Consider the following 21,572-nt stretch of genomic DNA (forward strand, 5'->3'; position numbering starts at 1 on the left):
GTTCTCATATAAATTTGTGAAGAACAAATAAATTAATGCAAAATATTAAAGAAAATTGACTAAGAATTTAGGAGAGCATATTAAAAGATAATTACAGAGCACAATATATTCAAAGAAATCTGCTTTTTATAAGAACGCATTATTGATGATCATGACCAAGCCAACACTACCTCTTATATCATTGAGAAATGCTTTTTATAATAAATGAGTAACCAACTAACAGTAGGAAAAACAAATAGGGTATTTGTTTTTTACTTAATAAGAAGTTCAGATATAGACAGACAAGTATTGGTCTAGCACTTCAACGATATCACTAAGCATACTTTTTCCAACCTTCCTATAAACCATCATCACTATGTTAATATATTCACCTTGTGTTTATTATGTAACAGTCTCACAATTCCAGGCATCATGACCACATTCATAGGCAAAAGGAAATTCGTAGCCAGGCTACTCTCTCCTTTTTAACAGGGAGAAAAATTTCTTTCATGAACACCACAGCAGAATTCCCTTTGTGTGGCATTGGGTAGAACTGGGTCACATGAACCCTCCTAACTGAAAGGGAGTCTGGGAGATTGACTATGTGGCAAAGAACAGATTTGCCATGATTGGCTTAGACACTGTCACATGTCTTCACAATAAGTTCAGGATTACATAAGAAGGGAAGAAATTGTTGCATAGTGTCTGCCACACATCTGTAATTATACAGCGAGCCCTATATTGAAGTAACAGAAAGTTGAATGTGATATTTCTACAAAATTCCCTCCCTACTAAAAAAATAGTTTTCCAAACTTTTGTCCATTCCTCTAATCAGTGCTTTCAAGACCATATTGTTGATATAGTCTGGGCTATGTATAGCATTTCCTGCATTCTGCCTGATTATATAATTTCAGTTTTCCTGATATTGATAATTTCCTCAGAAACATGCAGGTGAACTAGTAAATTCCCTTTCAGATCTTAGCATATTAAGAGAGGCTGCTTTTACTAACACTCTCTTCCATAACCTCATATGAAAGGACAACTCTGAGATGGAGATTAGACCATACTCGTGAGGCATATAGACTATATCAATGGTGCTATCAGAAGCTACCTTTGTCCTAAGACTCTCCAGCACTAAAGATGAGTTGGTCCTGCTGCCTCCAGAGCTATGGAAAGTTCCTAACAATCCCAGCAGCACTCGAGGGGGATAGAAGCTAATCTAGGCTGTAGCCCCAATGGCTCAACAGGGCAGCAGTTCTTGAGCAGCCTCCTTGAACTGTATGGGACTTCTCCTAGATTCTGAGGGGTTCAAGAAAGCACCAGGACATCTTTAGGTGCTGATCCTTCCACTTTCCTTGAATAGTCACAGATACAAAAGGAACCAACCATTCTCCCATAATTTAGAGATGTTCCTCCAGTAAGAGAGGAGAACTAATGTGGTAGGAGAAATGAGAAATGAGAATGTATGGCAATAAAGGCAAGAGGTAACTTTCAAGGTGGAAGAGGTTGTCAACATTGTGAAATGTACTGGGTGATGGAAGAGGATGAAGCCAAAGAAAAAATAATTTAATAATTCAACCTTTTAGAGGGAAAATTTTATATAGTGGTAGAAATTGATACCTAAGGAGGGAATGGGAAATGAAGAAAGGAGACAGCTTGTGTCGACTACTTTTTCGAACTCTTTTGGTGAAGAAAAGAGAAAAATAGAGTGGTAGTTCAAGTGGATATCACTGGCAAGTAAAGAATGCAAAATGGAAATTTTCTTATGATTCAGATCACAGAAAGCTCAGCCAGGCATTAGAGTCTCTTCTAAATACTTTAAATATATAAATTACCATCAAATGCTCATTCTTTTTTGTGTGTGTGTGTGAGGAAGATCAGCCCTGAGCTAACATCCATGCCAATCCTCCTCTTTTTGCTGAGGAAGACTGGCTCTGGGCTAACATCCATGCCCGTCTTCCTCCACTTTATATGGGACACCGCCACAGCACGGCTTAACAAGCGGTGCATCGGTGCCGCCAGGGATCCAAATCCGGGCCGCCAGCAATGGAGCGCACGAACTTAACTGCTACACGGTGGGGCTGGCCCCCAAATGCTCATTCTTTATAACAATCATCTGGTAAAATGCTTCACAGATATTTGAACACTATTGAAATAGTATTTTCTTAAATGCTAACAGGAAATAACATAAAATGTCCCTTTTTAGTTTCTTAAAGGAAAAAAAAAATTTGTATGTGAGGCAAAAATAAAAAGAAGCAAACATACAGTGATTCCTTAGAGGAAATTAATGGTTCAAAATTCAGATGACTCTATCAGGAGTGATGCTGACCTAAGAGATGAACAAGAAAATTCTGTTGGGATGGCTTTTCTTTCCTCTGAGCTGTACTGCTCTATCCCTTGAGAATGCTAAGGGAATTTTTCAGCATAAGGACTTCCCATTTATTGCAGTGATTCTCCACCATTATAGAGTTTGTTTAAATAAAGGTCCCTCTGCTGTCCATCATGGCATGGTTCAAGTAATTCAGTGTTTCGTACTCAGACTTAAAGCCAAAGTCTCTGAGGCCACTGGAAGGTTCCATGTGGTCCACTAGCTGCTGTAAGCTCATCTTCACTTCGATCAATGGGTTCAGAAAACTGGGACTTCATGGGTTACCTGCCAGGTACTTAAGCCATAAGTAGTGTATCTAAGTCAAATTCCTCTGCTTTCCAGCTTTCTGGACTAACCTTTTTCCCTTGGTCTCCAGAAGTGTGGAGAAACTATGTACAATAATGCAGATATGGCATGGCCTTTCTTGGAAGACTCCCTTCACAAGTCACTAACTATTATTGCAAAAGAAAGACATTTTTTGCAATGCCTGGGATAGTGAATACTCAATAAATAATTGCTAAAATAAAACTGCATTGTCAAAGACCAAATCCACAAAGACTGCTTCTTTTTCTACGAGCATGTTTCTCTGGATACCCAAAAAGTCTATTGTTGTCATATCATTTTTATTCTGAATCTTATCTGGTATCAAAACTCTGATATAGGGGCTGGCCCAGTGGCATAGTGGTCAAGTTCGCACACTCTGCTTCAGCGGCCTGGGTTCGCAGGTTTGAATCCCAGGCGCAGACCGATGCATCGCTTATCAAGCCATGCTGTGGCAGCCTCTGACATACAAAAGAGAGGAAGATTGGCAACAGAGGTTAGCTCAGGGCCAATCTTCCTCACCAAAAAAAAAAATCTCTGATATAGATCTGCAAATAAGATATCCAGGAATAACTAGTAACAGCTACCAAAACTGCCATGCAAAACCTTAAGCTTTTGGCAAGACATTGTGTAACCATCTTTTGCTGGTGGTTATATATTTATTGGGGGCTAGCAGAGTGATTGAGGCAGCAAGTTCTAGATTCAGACTGCCTGAGCTAGTATCATAGCTCCACCACTTACCAAGTATGCGACTTTGGGCAAACTATTTAACATCTACTAGCCTCAGTTTCCTCATCTGTAAATAGGCTTAATACCTACCTTAGAATGTTGTAAAAATTAGATAAGGTCTTAAGGGAGTACCTAGCACATAGCAAAGTTCAAAAAATGTTATTTATTCATTATTAATAAGAAAATACTTCTACCCTATTATTTTAGCAATTTCTTTCTTGTACCTTCCTTCCAGAACTTAATCTTTACTTCTCAGACTTAATTTGGACTTATTCCTGAAGAAAATGTTAGAAGTCAAATTCTGCCCCCTCAACAATTAAAAAAAACTAATAAAAGGACAAATTACCAAATGTTGTGTTTTATTTAGTTTGGGGCACAGTGTTTTCCTCTAAACAAACAAACAAAAAAATGAAACATTCACTCCATATATCTTGGATTACAACGCCATGGATTTGGTCATGTTTAGGTTACAATAACAGCAGCAGCTTAGAAACTGGGTGAAAGGACACATTAAAACAAGAGAATATTTCCTCCTTCCTAAATGCCACTCGATAATTCAACATTCAGGCCTCATAATAATTCTGATTTGCACAGTTAGGCAGTTTAAAAGCACTTTCTTATATAAGATCTCATTTTTTAAAATATACACAATATCTGTGAAATAGAGAAATAAACTCCCTCTCATCCTTTTCTGGATCAGGATCTTGAGGACACTGAAGGACCAATTTTCATCTTGGTCACACTCTTTGTTAGTGGTTAGACAGGGACTTTCTGTCACTAAGGCTGGTGCCCTTGGAAATATTCCAAGCTCCCTCCAATAATACATTGATTAACCAATAAGAATGGCAGATATACCAGTCCTTTAATTAAATCTTTTCAGAAATACTGAGACAGTTAAACAGTAGTGGCCAAATCCACCGATGCTCTTGCAGCATCCTAGGTGATTTACTGAAAGAGTATTGAGTCAGTTCCATAGTTCTCTATGTTTTATCGAGTACTCAGAAAAGAGAATTAACGAGCAGGTCCTTTAAGTATTTAAAAAGTGCTTCTAGGAGCACAAAGAAATATGAAAGAATATAGTTTTTAAATCTACCACGTGCACACAGTAATCACTCTCACACCCTCACCCAGAGCCTGGAGGTATAGCAGGTCTTTTTTCTACATCAAGAATTCTAAAAAGAAAAAAAAAAAAATCTATCATCCAAAATACATTAGGAGGCGGAGTCAAGATGGCGGCGTAGGCAGACTCTGAACTCACCTCCTCCCGTGGACACAGCCAATTTACAACTACTCGTGGAAAAATTACCCCTGAGACAGAACTGAAAACTGGATAAGAGGAACTCCTGCAACAACGGACAATCCTAACTGAGGTGGAAGAGGCAGAGACTCCCTTCTGGAGAGGAAAAACGCCGCCTTCACAAGCCGCCAGCGTCACGGCCGCCGGGAGCAGCTCACAGGTATGCAGCCTCCCTGGAGGCGCGGGGCCCTGAGCCGGGGAGTGCCCCCGCTGTGGGCATTTTGTGGACCCAGCACAATCGACACCAGCGGCATAATATCTGACTTTGCCTGCTACTAAAGCATTGGGTAGCACCCCCAGAAAACCCGGTTCACAAAGAAACTAAAACTGGCTCTTAAAGGGCCCGTGCACAAACTCACCCATTCCAGAAAGCATCCTAAAATCACCAGAAAGAAAGGTACACAGTGCTTCGGTGACAAGAGACTCACCTAATAGGCCCTGAGTGCATCACGGTGAGGGGTGAGACCTCTCCAGGGACTGGGACATTGGCGGCGGCCATTGTTGTGGCCTGGTGTGAGCGTGCTGACACAGACGCCATTGGAGTTCTCCCTGAGACCTGCTAGCCCAGGGTCTGCTCCACCCGCTAGAGCACCAATTTAATCCAGCTCAGCCAGGGCAGGCAGCCCACCCTAGAGACTGGCCCCACCCAACAACAAGCCCTCAGGCAACGTGTGGGCCTGCATAGATTGGTGACTGGATTCTCTGCAGCCTGGCAACTGAGTTGACTTGAGCGGGGCAGGGTGTGCACAAGGAGCGGGTGGAGAGTGTGGGGTGGTGGCGGAGTGTGTGGGGCTCCCGCCGTGGAGAGACTGGGTCCGCTTGGGGAGGTCGGGGCACTCACACGGGGCAGGACTGTGTTGACTGTGTGTGTGGACCTGTGGGCAACAGGGCTTGTCAGCTGCAGAAGACTTGTGCCTCTCAAAGACCCACATAGGAGGTTTGCCCCACCTTCCAAAGCCTGAAACAATTGGGTGCTCCTGTGCCTGAGGCCAGCCCCACCCAGCTGCAATCCCCAGAGAGCTGACAAGAGACCTAATAGGCTAGAGGTTTACAGCAATTATAAGGCCCTGAGCCTAACAACCTGCCACACTGGGGGCCTACTCACTTAAAAGAAACACTGCAACACAAATGTGGTATTAGAACTTACAGCCAACTGTACTGGGGCTCCCCACACCTGATAAAGAGACTGAAGGGCCCACAACAACTACAAGCAGCTGAGCATTACAACAGCTGGCCAGGAGCATAACTCAGCCTCCTGGGCGCCTATAGGGAGAGCTAATAGGCCACAATAGAAGGACACACGTAGCCCACATAGGGGCCACCCTGGAACATTGAGAACTGAGGGAAGCACACTGGAAGCATCCTAAGGCATCACTTACATAAGGTCACCTATCCAAGAGCAGGAGACGAGGCTGACCTACCTAATACGTAGACACAAGCACAGGGAAAGAGGCAAAATGAGGAGGCAAAAGAATACATTCCAAGTAAGGGAACAGGACAAAACCCCAGAAAAGGAACTAAGTGAAACAGAAATGAGCAACCTACCCGACAGAGAGTTCAAACTAAGAGTGTTAAGGATGCTCACTGATCTGGGGAGAAGAATAGATGAACTCAGTGAGAATGTCAACAAAGAAATGGAAGATATAAAAAGAACCAATCAGAAATGAAGAATACAATACTGGAAATGAAAAATTCATTAGAGGGACTCAAAAGCAGAGTAGAGGATACAGAAGAACGGATCTGTGAGCTGGAAGAAAGACTAGAAGAAATTACCCAAGGTGAACAGGTAAAAGAGAAAAGAATTAAAAAGAGTGAGGACAGTCTAAGGGACCTCTGGGACAACATCAAGCGCACTAACATCCGTGTTATAGGTGTCCCGGAAGGAGAAGAGCGAGACAAGGGAGCAGAGAATCTATTTCAAGAAATAATAGATGAAAACTTCCCTAACCTAAGGAAGGAAACAGACATCCAGGTACAGGAGGCACAGAGAGCCCCAAACAAGATAAACCCCAAGAGGCCCACACCAAGACACATCATAATCAAAATGTCCAGAATTAAAGATAAAGAGAGAATCCTAAAAGCCGCAAGAGAATGTCAAGTTACATACAAGGGAAACCCCATAAGGCTATCAGCTGACTTCTCAGCAGAAACCTTACAGGCTAGAAGAGAATGGCACGATATATTTAAAGTGCTAAAAGGAAAAAACTTACAGCCAAGAATACTCTACCCAGCAAGGTTATCATTCAAAATGGAAGGAGAGATCAAAATTTTCCCAGATAAGCAAAAATTAAAGGAGTTTGTCACCAAGAAACCAGTGTTACAAGAAATGTTAAAGGGACTGATTTAAGGGGAAAAGAGAAGACCACAAATAGGAAAAATTATCTATTTCCACGATTAGAACGTAATGGATACAAATGCACAAAAAGAGGTTAGATATGATATCAAAAACATAAAAGGAGGGAGGAGGGTAGTTAAAGAGTACAGCTTTCATACAGAGGTCAAACTAAAGTGACCATCAATTCTGTATAGAAGAAGTAAGGAACAGAGAAGGACTACTAAAACACTGAGGGAAAAAAAAATAAATAAAGTTAAAAATGGCAGTAAGTACATACTTATCAATAGCTACTTTAAACGCGTCAATGGACTAAATGCTCCAATTAAAAGGCATAGGGTGGCTGACTGGATAAAAACAAGACCCATATATATGCTGCATACAAGAGACACACTTCAGACCTAAAGACACTCACAAACTGAAAGTGAAGGGATGGAAAAAGATACTCCACGCAAATGGCAATGAAAAGAAAGCTGGGGTAGCAGTACTCATATCAGACAAAATAGACTTTAAAACAAAAACTGTAAAAAGAGACAAAGAAGGGCATTACATAATGATCAAGGGAACAATCCAACAAGAAGATATAACACTTGTAAATATCTACGCACCCAATGTAGGTGCACCTAAATATATAAAGCAATTATTAACAGACATAAAAACAGAAATAGACAGTAACACAATAATAGTAGGGGACTTTAACACTCCACTTACACCAACGGATAGATCATCCAAACAGAAGATCAATAAGGAAACATTGGCCTTAAACGACACACTAGAACAGATGGACCTAGTAGATATATACAGAGCATTCCATCCAAAAACCGAAGAATACGCGTTCTTTTCAAACGCACATGGAACATTCTCCAGGATTGATCACATATTAGGCCACAAAACAAGTCTCCATAAATTTAAGAAGATTGAAATAATACCAAGCATCTTTTCTGACCACAACGGTATGAAACTAGAAATCAACTATAGGAAGAAAATCAGAAAAGCCACAAATACGTGGAGATTAAACAAAATGCTACTGAACAACGACTGGGTTAACGAAGAAATCAAAGAAGAAATCAAAAAATACCTGGAGACAAATGAAAATGAAAATACGACATGCCAGAATTTATGGGATACAGCAAAAGCGGTTCTAAGAGGGAAGTTTATAGCGATACAGGCCTATCTCAACAAACAAGAAAAATCTCAAATAAACAATCTAACAATGCACCTAAAGGAACTGGAAAAAGAAGAACAAACAAAGCCGAAAATCAGTAGAAGAAGGGAAATAATAGAAATCAGAGCGGAAATAAATGAAATAGAGACCAAAAAAACAATAGAAAAAATTAATAAAACCAAGAGATGGTTCTTTGAAAAGATCAACAAAATAGACAAACCTTTAGCTAGACTCACCAAGAAAAAAAGAGAGAAGGCACAAATAAGTAAAATCAGAAATGAAAGAGGAGAGGTTACAACAGACACCTCAGAAATACAAAAGATTATAAGAGAATACTATGAAAAGCTATATGCCAACCGATTTGACAATCTGGAAGAAATGGATAAATTCTTAGAATCATACAACCTTCCAAAACTGGATCAAGAAGAAGTAGAGAATTTGAATAGACCAATCACCAGTAAGGAGATCAAAACAGTAATCAAAAACCTCCCCAAAAATAAAAGTCCAGGACCAGACGGCTTCCCTGGTGAATTCTACCAAACATTCAAAGAAGACTTAATACCTATCCTTCTCAAACTCTTCCAAAAAATTGAGGAGGGGGAAGCTCCTAACTCATTCTACGGCCGACATTACCCTGATACCAAAACCAGACAAGGACAACACAAAAAAGAAAATTACAGGCCAATATCACTGATGAACATCGATGCGAAAATCCTCAACAAAATACTAGCAAATCGCATACAACAATACGTTAAAAAGATTATACACCATGATCAAGTGGGATTTATTCCAGGTATGCAGGGATGGTTTAACATTCGCAAATCAATCAACGTAATACACCACATTAATAAAATGAAGAACAAAAATCACATGATCATCTCAATAGATGCAGAGAAAGCATTTGACAAGATCCAGCGTCCATTTATGATAAAAACTCTGAATAAAATGGGTATAGAAGGAAAGTACCTCAACATAATAAAGACCATATATGAGAAACCCACAGCTAATATTATCCTCAATGGTGAAAAACTGAAAGCTATCCCTCTAAGAACAGGAACTAGACAAGGATGCCCACTGTCACCACTCCTATTTAACATAGTATTGGAAGTCCTAGCCAGAGCAATCAGGCAAGAGAAAGAAATAAAAGGGATCCAAATTGGAAAGGAAGAAGTGAAACTGTCACTATTTGCAGATGACATGATTTTATATATAGAAAACCCTAAAGAATCCACCAGAAAACTTTTAGAAGTAATAAACGAATATGGTAAAGTTGCAGGATACAAAATCAACATACAAAAATCAGTTGCATTTCTGTACACTAACAACGAAGTAGCAGAAAGAGAAATTAAGAATACCATCCCATTTACAATTGCAACAAAAAGAATTAAATACCTAGGAATAAACTTAACCAAAGAGGTGAAAGATCTGTACACCGAAAACTATAAAACATTTCTGAAAGAAATTGAAGACACAAAGAAATGGAAAGATATTCCGTGCTCTTGGATTGGAAGAATTAACATAGTTAAGATGTCCATACTTCCTAAAGCAATCTATAGATTCAATGCAATCCCTATCAAAGTTCCAACAACATTTTTCACAGAAATAGAACAAAGAATTCTAAAATTTATATGGAACAACAAAAGACCCCGAATAGCTAAAGGAATCCTGAGAAAAAAGAACAAAGCTGGAGGTATCACACTCCCTGACTTCAAAATATACTACAAAGCTATAGTAACCAAAACAGCATGGTACTGGCACAAAAACAGACACACAGATCAATGGAATAGAATCGAAAGCCCAGAAATAAACCCACACATCTATGGACAGCTAATCTTTGACAAAGGAGCCAAGAACATACAATGGGGAAAAGAAAGTCTCTTCAACAAATGGTGTTGGGAAAACTGGATAGCCATATGCAAAAAAATGAAAGTAGATCCTTACCTTACACCATACACAAAAATTAACTCCAAATGGATTAAAGACTTGAATGTAAGACCTGAAACTGTGAAAGTTCTAGAAGAAAACATAGGCAATACGCTCTTCGACATCGGTCTTAGCAACATCTTTTCAAACACCACGTCTGACCAGGCAAGAGAAACAATAGAAAAAATAAACAAATGGGACTACATCAAACTAAAAAGCTTCTGCACAGCAAAGGAAACCATCAACAAAACGAAAAGACAACCTAACAATTGGGAGAAGATATTTGCAAACCATACATCTGATAAGGGCTTAATCTCCAAAATATATAAAGAACTCATGCATCTCAACACCAAAAAAACTACCAACCCAATTAAAAAATGGGCAAAAGACCTGAACAGACATTTCTCCAAAGAAGATATACAGATGGCCAACAGACACATGAAAAGATGTTCAAAATCACTAACTATCAGGGAAATGCAAATCAAAACTACAATGAGATATCACCTCACGCCCGTCACAATGGCTATAATTAACAAGACAGGAAACAACATGTGTTGGAGAGGATGTGGAGAGAAGGGAACTCTCATACACTGCTGGTGGGAGTGCAAACTGGTGCAGCCACTATGGAAAACAGTATGGAGATTCCTCAAAAAATCGACGATAGAACTACCATATGATCCAGCTATTCCACTGTTGGGTATTTATCCAAAGAACTTGAAAACACCAATTTGCAAAGGTACATGCACCCCTGTGTTCATTGCAGCCTTATTCACAATAGCCAAGACTTGGAAGCAACCTAAGTGCCCATCAAGGGACGAATGGATAAAGAAGCTGTGGTATATATACACAATGGAATACTACTCAGCCATAAGAAACGACGAAATCCAGCCATTTGTGACAACATGGATGGACATTGAGCGTATAATGCAAAGTGAAATAAGTCAGAGGGAGAAGGTCAAATACCGTATGATTTCCTTCATTAAGTAGTAGATAGTGACAACAATGGACGGATACATAGGGACAGAGATTGGATTGGTGGTTGCCAGAGGGGAGGGGGGAGGGAGGAGGGTGAAAGGGATAATTCGGTGCATGTGTGTGGTGATGGGTTGTAATTAGTATTTTGGTGGTGAACATGATGTGGTCCATGCAGAAATAGAAGTACAATGATGTACACCTGAAATTTTTACAATGTTATAAACCAATGTTACTGCAATAAACAAAAAATTAAAAAAAAAAAAATACATTAAACCTATGCCTGAAGTATCAGTATGCTCCAATTAGTAATATTAAGGTCTGAGATCATTTTAGATCAAGTAATAACTAAGAAATAAGAATTTACTTGGCTTGGACTGTACTGAAACTGGTTTTCTGAAGGAATCTCTTATAGTATATTGATCCTATCCATTTAAAAACTCATATTTTAATTTACTTTGTTTAGTTACTGGCTAAGGATGCCAGGGTAGAAGGTATCATCCTCATCCACGCTGAAGAGTCAAAGTGATGTTGAAGAAAAAATAGGAGCTTTGGAGACAGACAGCTTAGGCTTATATCCCAGAACTGTTATTTACTAGCTGATAGCTTTGAAAAGGTCCTACTATGCTTTAGTCTCTGTTACTTTGTCTAGAAAAGGGCAATTATAATGACATTTCACCAGATAGTTGTGAAGATTAAAATAGATAATTTATGTAAAGGGCTTTTAGTGTCTATTATTATGTTTTCTGACTATCCAGCACTTTTTGAACACCCTTCCAAAATTCAGAAAATTTCCATCCTTAAGGCCCCTCATCCTGAAAGTAGAAGCCAAGAAGCCTAACCCTCCTTATACCTGGGCACACACATGTGACCCAGGCTTCCCCCCCAAGTCACATGCCCCTCCTAGTGGGCATGCCCAGTGTTGACAGTATGAGCTGGGGCCTGTACTCTGCAGCAGTGCCAACAGGATCTCCCTGGAATAATCCAGCAATGTGATTTCAGCTAACATGACTTCATAAACCAATATGATTTAGTAATCCCTTTTTGCAAGACTAGTTGGAGTGGTTTTTGTTATTAGCAACCAAGAAACACTGATTGAAGCAGCACCTATTCTAGAATATGGCAAGAAGTACATACACAACAAATTATAGTTGCCCATCACCCCTCTGTGTAGAGTCCGTTACATTAAAGAGCACAACCTAATAAGAGTCAATTTTTGCTGAGTTACTATGAGCCAGAAAAATGAGTTTTAAAGCAGAGTGATTGTATCAATTTCCAAAGTTCAAAGGGCTAGTAAATAGTAGAACCCATATTGGATCATCATCATCATAAATAAAAACGTATTTTATGGATAAGGAAACTGACACCAGAGAAGTGAAAACTTCCTGAGGTCACAGAGCTCATAAGCAAAGTAGGCAGGGTTTCATACGATACTCCTATGTTTTCCTCTATTTTCAATCATATAGCAGTAGGTCTTATCTTTTGAATATTATCTACGTATTACCAGTACTATTTAGATAAAGGTTTCCAGAAGAAGTCTGTCTTTGACCTCTTCAATAAGAATAAAAAAAGAAAATTCCTGACTACTACTGTGAATGGAATTCTATATTTTCTTCAAAATGAGTTCTTCAAGTTCTTCAAAATGAGTTCGTACTAGTGGCATATTCTATAAGTGAAGAGTAAAGAATGAAGTCATTATATCTTGATCAATCCTGATGCCCTAACTGTTATCTTCCGCTTCGGAATTACAGACTCTAAATTATATAGTCAATAAATCTCTTGGGGTTCATTATGGTTATAGATTTCAGACATCAGTTTCTGATTTTGGTACTTTTGTTGGTTAGCTGACTATCTAGATAGCACCAAACAAGTGAAAATAGCATTATCTATAAGAAGCCCTTTACTCCTGAGAGTTGCAGTTCTCTTTGTTATTATAGACTAACTCTATTAAAGTCATTAAATGTGGCTTCAGCATTAAGGATACTGAAGTAGTTGCTGTTGTTCCAATTGCAAAATAGATAGCCTGTCACTACACATAGTAGGCACTCAATAGGTGTCAATTAAATTTTTTTTTAAGTGAATACTTATGATACTCATGATGCTTTGCACTGGAGATTATGCTGAACACAACCTACACATATTATTTTATAGCCAGAAACTCTTTTTTTAACAAGGAAGACAAAATTTCAGCTTTGAGGGTTCCAAGTTAGATGCCTGGGGTGGGGTTGGGGGGTTCAAAATATTACCTCGTCAACTTCTTCCTTTTGTGCTTGTCTTATTCCTGGAAATACAATAAACAGAAAACAAAAGAACCAGAGACACAGAAGCATAAAATCTCTTCAAAGTATTCCTATTCACATTACAAACAGGAAACCATAAAACCTGAAAGAATATGCTTAGTCTCATATCAACCATAACCACATTTGAATGATCTAAGGGACAATTTGGTTACACACAAACACTTGATGCTCATCTGAGACATCAGATTTCTCTCAACATCTCCAACAGATGAGTGACACAGCTGTGCATACAAGATGCCAAATCCACAGTTTTGAAAGGAAAAAGCTAGGCAACAGTTTCAATGTTTGAGAAAAAGAGGCTGGACTCATTCTTTTACTAAATCTATTTGATCACTTGTTTTGGCCTCATTGCTTTGCAATATTTTTTCAGTTTAAGAACAAAAGAAAGCATAAAAAAGGTAGCAAATCTCTTGGAGTCATGTTGGGACAAGGGAAGTATATAACTGAAGATTGGCAAGTCAAGAGAGGGGGCATTTCAGGGACTGACCAGCAAGGCTAAAACTGAGGGAATATAGAGCTTCTAAGTCTCCTAAAGACAACACAGCTTGAGGCCTGCTGTCCCCTGAGCTGTAACAGCAGAGACTGACCTTGAAGTTGAAGGCAAGTGTGTACACGACTGGATTGCACTACCAGAGGTGCCCCATCTTGAAGAAAGGGAGACACGTGCACATGCACCAAGGCTGGGAACACAGCAAGGACTCTTTGGAAAAAAAAAGATGTGGGAGTTGCATGAAAATGCCAACAAAAAGGAGATTTTGTTTCCTTGGCTCCACGTATAGATGATCACCCTCAGCTAATTATGCTGACCACCAAAGATCTAACATCTTCCCTGCAGACCTCTAAGAGAGATGTCTGAGAAAATACTGGTAGGAAGCATGTAAGGCTGAATTTCCAAAGCAGCTTCAAAGGGAATTGTAAGTAAGATATGAGAACCTCAGCAGAAATCAGTGCTGCGTGTGCAAAGGAAATGTTTAATTGTACCAAGATATCTGTTCTTTTGTATACTTGTTCCAACAGGAGATTCATCAAAGCTTAATGGAACTTACATAGTTACATGAGAGGACATGAAAGAGGGGACAACCACAGTTTGGGTAGGATGTCCCAGTGTTCCTCGGTCATTGACAACTTGTTCCTCTTCATAAAAAGGAATTTAAAGTCCTGCTTATTTTCCTGCTTACCCTCCTCCCTCCTAATTATTAACCAAAACTCCTAATCACAAAGATGAGTTAATATTTTGATTAACTTGGCATTAAACAGGAAGTAATATACTTAAACCTCTCAAATGGAATTTTCCCCTAGAAAGACTCTGGTTAACAAAGATCAGTCTCCAATTGGTAGATGATTCTCCCTTAACTCTCCTAATGCCTGGCATTTCAGGCTAAAGGGTCTTTTTGTCAGCGTTCCTCAAAATATACCTTGGAGGTGACTGCATGTGACTAAGCCCAACACTAGCTGTGATCGGTACATCGGATTCATACCCTGAATTCCCTCTGGTGCTAATTAATATTTGCAAAATGGAAACTTTTGATAAAATTTTCATCACTGAAGTACAGTAAGTACCAACATTTGTGAAAGATTTTGAGCCTCACTGAAAATAAATGAGGTGAAATAATATCTTTTTATCACCATGTGAAATTTAGGAAAGGTTCTAGACCAATGTAATGTCATATTTTTGTAAAATATGTAAAATTAAAGTTTTAATTATTAGGATCAAATAAAAAATCACGTTAAGGAGTCCCTTTTTAAAAATACTAGAAATATAGTCTATAATATTGCATCTTCTCTTCTCCCCTTGGAAAGCTAATTTCAAGAAAAATAGAAGCCTACCATTATTATAATTTCTATCATAACAATTTGACTCTATAAATGTTTATTGAATAATTTAGACATCTAAAAATGCCCAACCCATAATGATACATGAAATATTACAAGATAAATAAATACCAAAAGAGAACTGAACCTGGAATATCTGTTTCAGTTATTCATTTTTAAGTAATAAAAATCTTTAAAAAAATCTCAAAGGGTGATAAATTTTACATTGTATCTTGATCTAAGAGCTAGGATAATAATCAGGGATCTACTAAGTTATAGTTCTCATCATCATTTCCTACACTAAGTGTGATGGTTATTTTTATGTGTCAACTTGACTGGACCACCAGGTGCTCAGACATTTGATCAAACATTATTCTGGGTGTGTCTGTTAGGGTGTTTCTGGATGAGATTAACATTTGAATCAGTAGACTGAGTGAAGCAGAATGTTCTTCCTAACGTAGATGGCCCTTATTCAATCAACAGAAGGCCTAAATAGAACAAAAAAGATGACCCTTCCTCATATAAGAGGGAATTCCTCCTGCCTGACTGAGCTGACATTGGTCCTCTCTGGCCTTTGGACTCAAACTAAAACATCAGCTCTTCTTGGGTTTTGAAACTGCTGGCTTTTGGAATGGAACTTACACTGTTGGCTCTCCTGGTTCTCAGGCCTTTGAACTTGGACTGAAACTATACATTGGCTCTCCCAGGTCTCCAGCTTGCCAACTGCAGATCTTGGGACTTATAAGCCTCCATAATCATGTGAGCCAATTCCTATGTTATATATATATGTATATACACATACATATATACACATATATACATATATATATACATACACATATACATACATACATATCTTATTGGTTCTGTTTCTCTGGAGAACCCTGATACACTAGGTTGTAGCAAACAATGTTGTGATAAAAGAAAGGAACTCACTAAAACTGCAGATGACCCAAACTTCTCTTTTCTGAGTAACTTTCAGCAAGTTAATATTTATGAAAAACAGAATGGACTCCACTTCTTAATGACCAAATTAAACCATGTTTTAAACGCTGAAAACAAAATATGTGTACAAAACTAAAAAAAAAATCTAAACTTAATGGGTCAACAGATTCGAAACAAACATGAGAAATGGACAAACAAGTTAACAAGATCCAAACTTCAGTCAATGCTTTCTTAGATTAAAAGATAAAAAGTTCATTGGGTATTTTATCAAAGACTGCAGCATCATAGTGTTCATAAAAAACTAGACTAAAAAGAGGACCCAAAAGAAGCAGAATGTTCCAAAAAAAAGAGAAATCTAAAAGGAAGGACAAAAATTCCCCCTTTGTTCATTTACCACTATCCGAAAAAGGAAGTAAATGCAAAGGAGAGTGAAAGTTTGACCAAAAGCAACTCAATGACTTCTCAATAAGAAATGTTAGGGGCCGGACCCCTGGTTTAGCGGTTAAGTGCACGCACTCCGCTGCTGGCGGCCCAGGTTCGGATCCCAGGCGCGCACCGACGCACTGCTTCTCCGGCCATGCTGAGGCCACGTCCCACATACAGCAACTAGAAGGCTGTGCAACTATGACATACAACTATCTACTGGGGCTTTGGGGGAAAAAAATAAATTTAAAAAAAAAATTAAAAAAAAAAGAAATGTTAGCATTCAATATTTGAGGAGTTTACAGAAAAGTAGACTATTTTCTTCTCTTTAAATTCTCTCAAATCACTTATCTACTCCAAATTTCCAACAGATTTTTTTAATTCAATATATTCCAGAAATTTATAGTCACCTAAACTTTTGTTAACCAATAGAATTTGTTATATAAACTGTTGTATCCAATATTTAAAAGGAATAATAAATTCACTTTAAAGGTTCCTCTCTATTGGGAAAGAGACATACCATTCAATAAGGAGTGTCGGCATATTTGAGGAGAAAATACAGTGAACATCTGCATCTCACACCAAATAGAAAATAAATTCCAGATAAACTAAAGAGCTAAATATGGGTGAAAAACACAAAAGCACTAGAAGAAATGGGATGGAAAAAGACAGCAGTTTTAATTGATTATGGTTAAAGTGTCTTACTTTGCAAATTTTATAAAAGCATACAACCATACAAAAGCATTGCTGGGATCCCTCCCAGAGCCTTTGGAGGCGCCCTTGCCAGTGAGGGTCCCTGAAACTTAAGCTTTATTAGATTAACAGTAAATCCACCTCTGGTTTCTTCCCATGACAGAACAAGTGAACAAGGAGCTGGAAAAATGAGAGGCAAAAGAGTACAAGAAGCAGTGAATTCAAGAATTCCATAATCACAACTCAGCACACATCCTGGCCTATTCTAGGCTGGTAGTGGGTGGGGTAGGGGGACAATTGTTGGTGTCAAGTAGAGAAGGAAATATGATCACAATGAAATGCATTAGAATCTATCACTCAGTTGGAGTAGGAGCCATGTGATCATTGAATATACAACACCATATTGCAGGTATACATGTATGGAAACATATAATGAGGAGGTCTACTGAGAGGAAGGAACGAGAGAGAAGGGAGAGCCTGGCACTGGCTAAATGCTTTACAGACATGATTTTGTTTAACTCTGACAACAGTCCTGGAAAGTGGGTATTATTATGGCCATTTTACACATAAAATTGAACATCAGAGAGGTTATGTAACTTTCCCAAGGTCACAAGCTAGTAATTACCAACACTGACCCAACCATCTTTGGGTCCTCCTGCCCACCCTCAATGGCAGTAAAGCACCTTTCATGCATTGTAGAGAGCAAATGCCAAAACATGGGGACTTTTCAGTACAAGGTCACAGTCATTCAATGGGTCAGTGAAAGTGACTAAATTAGTAGCTAGAGAAAATAAAGCAAATGATTTAGACTACAGTAGGTCGATCTTGTGTAAAGTTGTTGAGGACCAATGAGAGAGGACTTCCCAGAAAATGGCAATTCAATTACAAAGCTGTTCTGCAGCTTTCAACCAAACTTTCCACTGAAATGTTGTGGAGTAAGTATCAGAGCTTCCTCCTGTATATTGAGATTTGGCTGGAGACAGAGCTTGAGTCAGGAGGGCACTGAATGAGAGGTATCCATTCACCTGACCAAGGGTTTGCCAGCAATTTCTTATAAAACACAGGTTCCAGCTGGGCAAATTCAAAGTGCTATTGCCATGTGAAGATTAAGTCAGTATAAATAAGAAGGGGGCTACATAAGCGAAAACTGGACAGAGAGTATAGATATAAATGGTAATATAAATTCACTTAGAAGAAATAAATGAGGAGAGATCTGTGAGGTGAGTTTGAGGGGTTAAAATATCAGATGGTATTTGGAATCGTGAGATCATTGTTTTCTTCATAATCAGAAAATAGAGGCAGGATTAAACAATGCCTCATTTACATATTAGGTAATTTAGGCCTATTTTCTCCTTTATTGAAATAATACTTTCAGTGATATATATTTCCAGAAGTGAGATATATATATGTGTGTGTGTCTATATATATTTTTTCCAGAACTTATTCTTTTATATATTACCAATACATGGTGATGTTGTAAAAGAGCTAAGAGTAAATATTTTAAAGTCAGATGATAAGGGGGAAAATTAATGTTTAAAATAGAATTCTCAAAAATCAGTGACCGTAGAGGTATATGATAAGTGAAATTGTATATCTAACTAATATATGCATATAAAATAAGATAGGTTTAGAAAGACTGAATTCTTCTAATCATTCTGAAGAGAAAAAATGAAGGTTTTATTATACATGGATGTTACAGAGTGGAGCTAAATTTAGGGTGATCATAAAACTACCTTTCATTTGCTGTCCCAAGCATTTGGAAGTGTAACAAATTTCAAGATTGGGCTGCAGAACCTCCTTTAAAAAGGTATCATATGTTTGAAATCCATATAGTCACATGGAATGAAAGCTAACACCCAGGTTTTCATGGACACAACTTGCTTTTTAAATATTTTCTCAGATGCTCGAGGGTTACACTAAGGAAAATAAGAATCTACCTGAAATTATCGCATTTGGAAAAACAGTTAACAGAAAAGTTCCTTCCCAGCTCAGGTTTTCTTCTCCAGCAAATTAAAAGCTAGAGAAAATAAAATATTTTGAGATTTTTTTCTTTTTGTTCTTTCTTTTTTAAATAGACTTTATTTTTAGAGCAGTTTTAAATTCAAAGTAAAATTGAGAGGAAGGTCAGGGATTTCCCACGTACACTTTGCCCCAACTCATGCAGAGCCTCCCCCGTCATCAACATCTTCCACGTTTGTTACAACTGATGGACCTACTTTGACACCTCATTATCACCCAAGGGCCATAGTTTATGTTACGTGTGGTACATTCTATGGGTTTGGACAAATGTATAACGACGTATAGCCACCATAATAGAAAATACTTTGAAATCTCATTTATATTTAAACTAAAACTATAGGATGTATCTTTTTCCAAATTATCTTTTCTTTTTCCCAGGCATCACAATCTCTAAACATGATAGTTACTGGTTTTGTTCTGTATATTTAGATAGAGGCTGAGAAACTTTGATTAGATAATCTGTCTATTCAAGAGAGAATCACTGTATCTTCTAAAATAATTAGAATATAATAAAATATACCTAAATATAAAACCACATTAGACATAATTGAATATCTTTATTGTAATGGTAATTTGGGCATGAGGAAATTATTATAAATCCCAATTACATTTCTACAAGGTGGTTATAGTAGTAATTGAGATATTTTATTGACAGAGACCTTGTTCCCCACATTTATTCCAATGAGTCAAGAGTTGACTAATCAGATAACTGAGCAGGCGTAGGGCACCTGTCTCTAAGCTCCCAAGAACAGATTTTCAATTGATTTATAACTACTAAAATCTAGTGTATTATTACAGGAAATGCTTGTATGAGTGAAAATGGGGGTGAAGGGGCTGTCAAGTAAGGCTACGAGAGCTGTCAATCTCAATGCAAGTCTGAGGGAAGTTGAATGGAAGCATCCTAGACTGCTGTGCAATCTGAGCAAGGCCTTCAGGGAGTCATCAAGTCAAAGCTTACTGTCAGAAGAGTCTTTGATCTGACATGGAACTGTCTTAGTATTCCTGCCATACTCAATCATTGACTACAAGTAGCCCATGGGTAGAGCAGCCTCGATGCTTCACATAACATGTCCATTCCAGCATGGTCATTTCCCTCAGCCTCTTCCTTCCTACCTGTACCACCTGCCAGGGCAACTTGGGCATTTCTACTACTTTATTGAGAGGTGGCCATCATTCTATGTTTCCACGAGCAACCTCAACAGTTTGCCCCATCCACTGGCGTTCTTGCTAGGGTGTAAAGTCCTGTGACCCAACAAAGTGTTCCCAAGTCAAAAAATCCTAACAAGACCATTGAAACCCCCATTGAACAGATTTCCTTGTCTCAAGTGTACCCTGCCTAACAATTACAGCCACACTCTGACACTTAGAGAGGAGAGAAGCAGGTAAGCAGGGCCCATTACACAAGCAACAGGGCTTACTGGCAAAATTAACATTTCTGATAAGCACCATCCTCAAAATCATACAGAACACACCAGTGGATCCCAAACCTGGCTGTTCATCAAAACTACCGGGGAAGATTTATTTATAATACCAATTCTCAGCCCTCCTCCAGAACATACCAAATTTAGACTCTTCAGAAGTAGAGTTCAGTAAGTCAAAAACTACATATACTGAAATTAATTCTTGTGTGGACATAGCTAGCTTTGAGGGAAATTTTATAAAAGGCATCTCAAAAATACTTTGAAGCAAGAGAAAATTTTGAATAAGATTTCACTCTCATTTCCTGGTCATGTTTTAATATAATAATATTTTATACTAGCATCTTCTCAATAACTAAGAAAGAACTTGCTTTCTTGGTAATTGATGTCTCAGTAGTCTCTTTCAACTGCAAATAATAGAGGTTTAACATCTTGACATCCATGCCAATAGACGATCAAGACCACAGCATTAAAACCAAATGCTGGTAAAGTAATAGAACATACAATAAATCTAGTGTCCATCAACGTAATGGACTTCCAAGGTATTTACTCAAGTAAGTATAATTACTCCTGTGATTCTTTTTTTGTTTTTTTTTTAATTTTTTTTTTTGTGAGGAAGATCAGCCCTGAGCTAACATCCACGCTAATCCTCCTCTTTTTGCTGAGGAAGACCTGCTCTGAGCTAACATGTATTGCCAATCCTCCTCCTTTTTTTTTTCCCCAAAGCCCCAGTAGATAGTTGTATGTCATAGTTGCAACTCCTTCTAGTTGCTGTGTGTGGGACGCCGCCTCAGCTGTGCGCCCGGGATCCGAACCTGGGCTGCCAGTAGCAGAGCGTGCACACTTAACCGCTAAGCCACAGGGCCGGCCCTCCTG

At 38.5% G+C, this 21,572-nt stretch overlaps 1 long non-coding RNA gene across 1 annotated transcript in view; it reads left to right on the forward strand.

The window, feature by feature from the left end:
* Nucleotides 1–4,610: 4,610 nt before the first annotated feature.
* LOC147914490 (uncharacterized) overlaps nucleotides 4,611–21,572 on the forward strand; it is a 68,713-nt gene continuing 51,751 nt past the window's right edge. Inside the window, exon 1 of the long non-coding RNA XR_015555213.1 lies at nucleotides 4,611–4,854. This is a non-coding gene — a long non-coding RNA (uncharacterized LOC147914490). The remainder of the gene's footprint in view (nucleotides 4,855–21,572) is intronic.

This window comes from Ceratotherium simum, chromosome 19 (assembly GCF_057802395.1).
Source record: "Ceratotherium simum simum isolate JZ-2026a chromosome 19, ASM5780239v1, whole genome shotgun sequence".
Classification (NCBI taxonomy): Eukaryota; Metazoa; Chordata; class Mammalia; order Perissodactyla; family Rhinocerotidae; genus Ceratotherium; species Ceratotherium simum.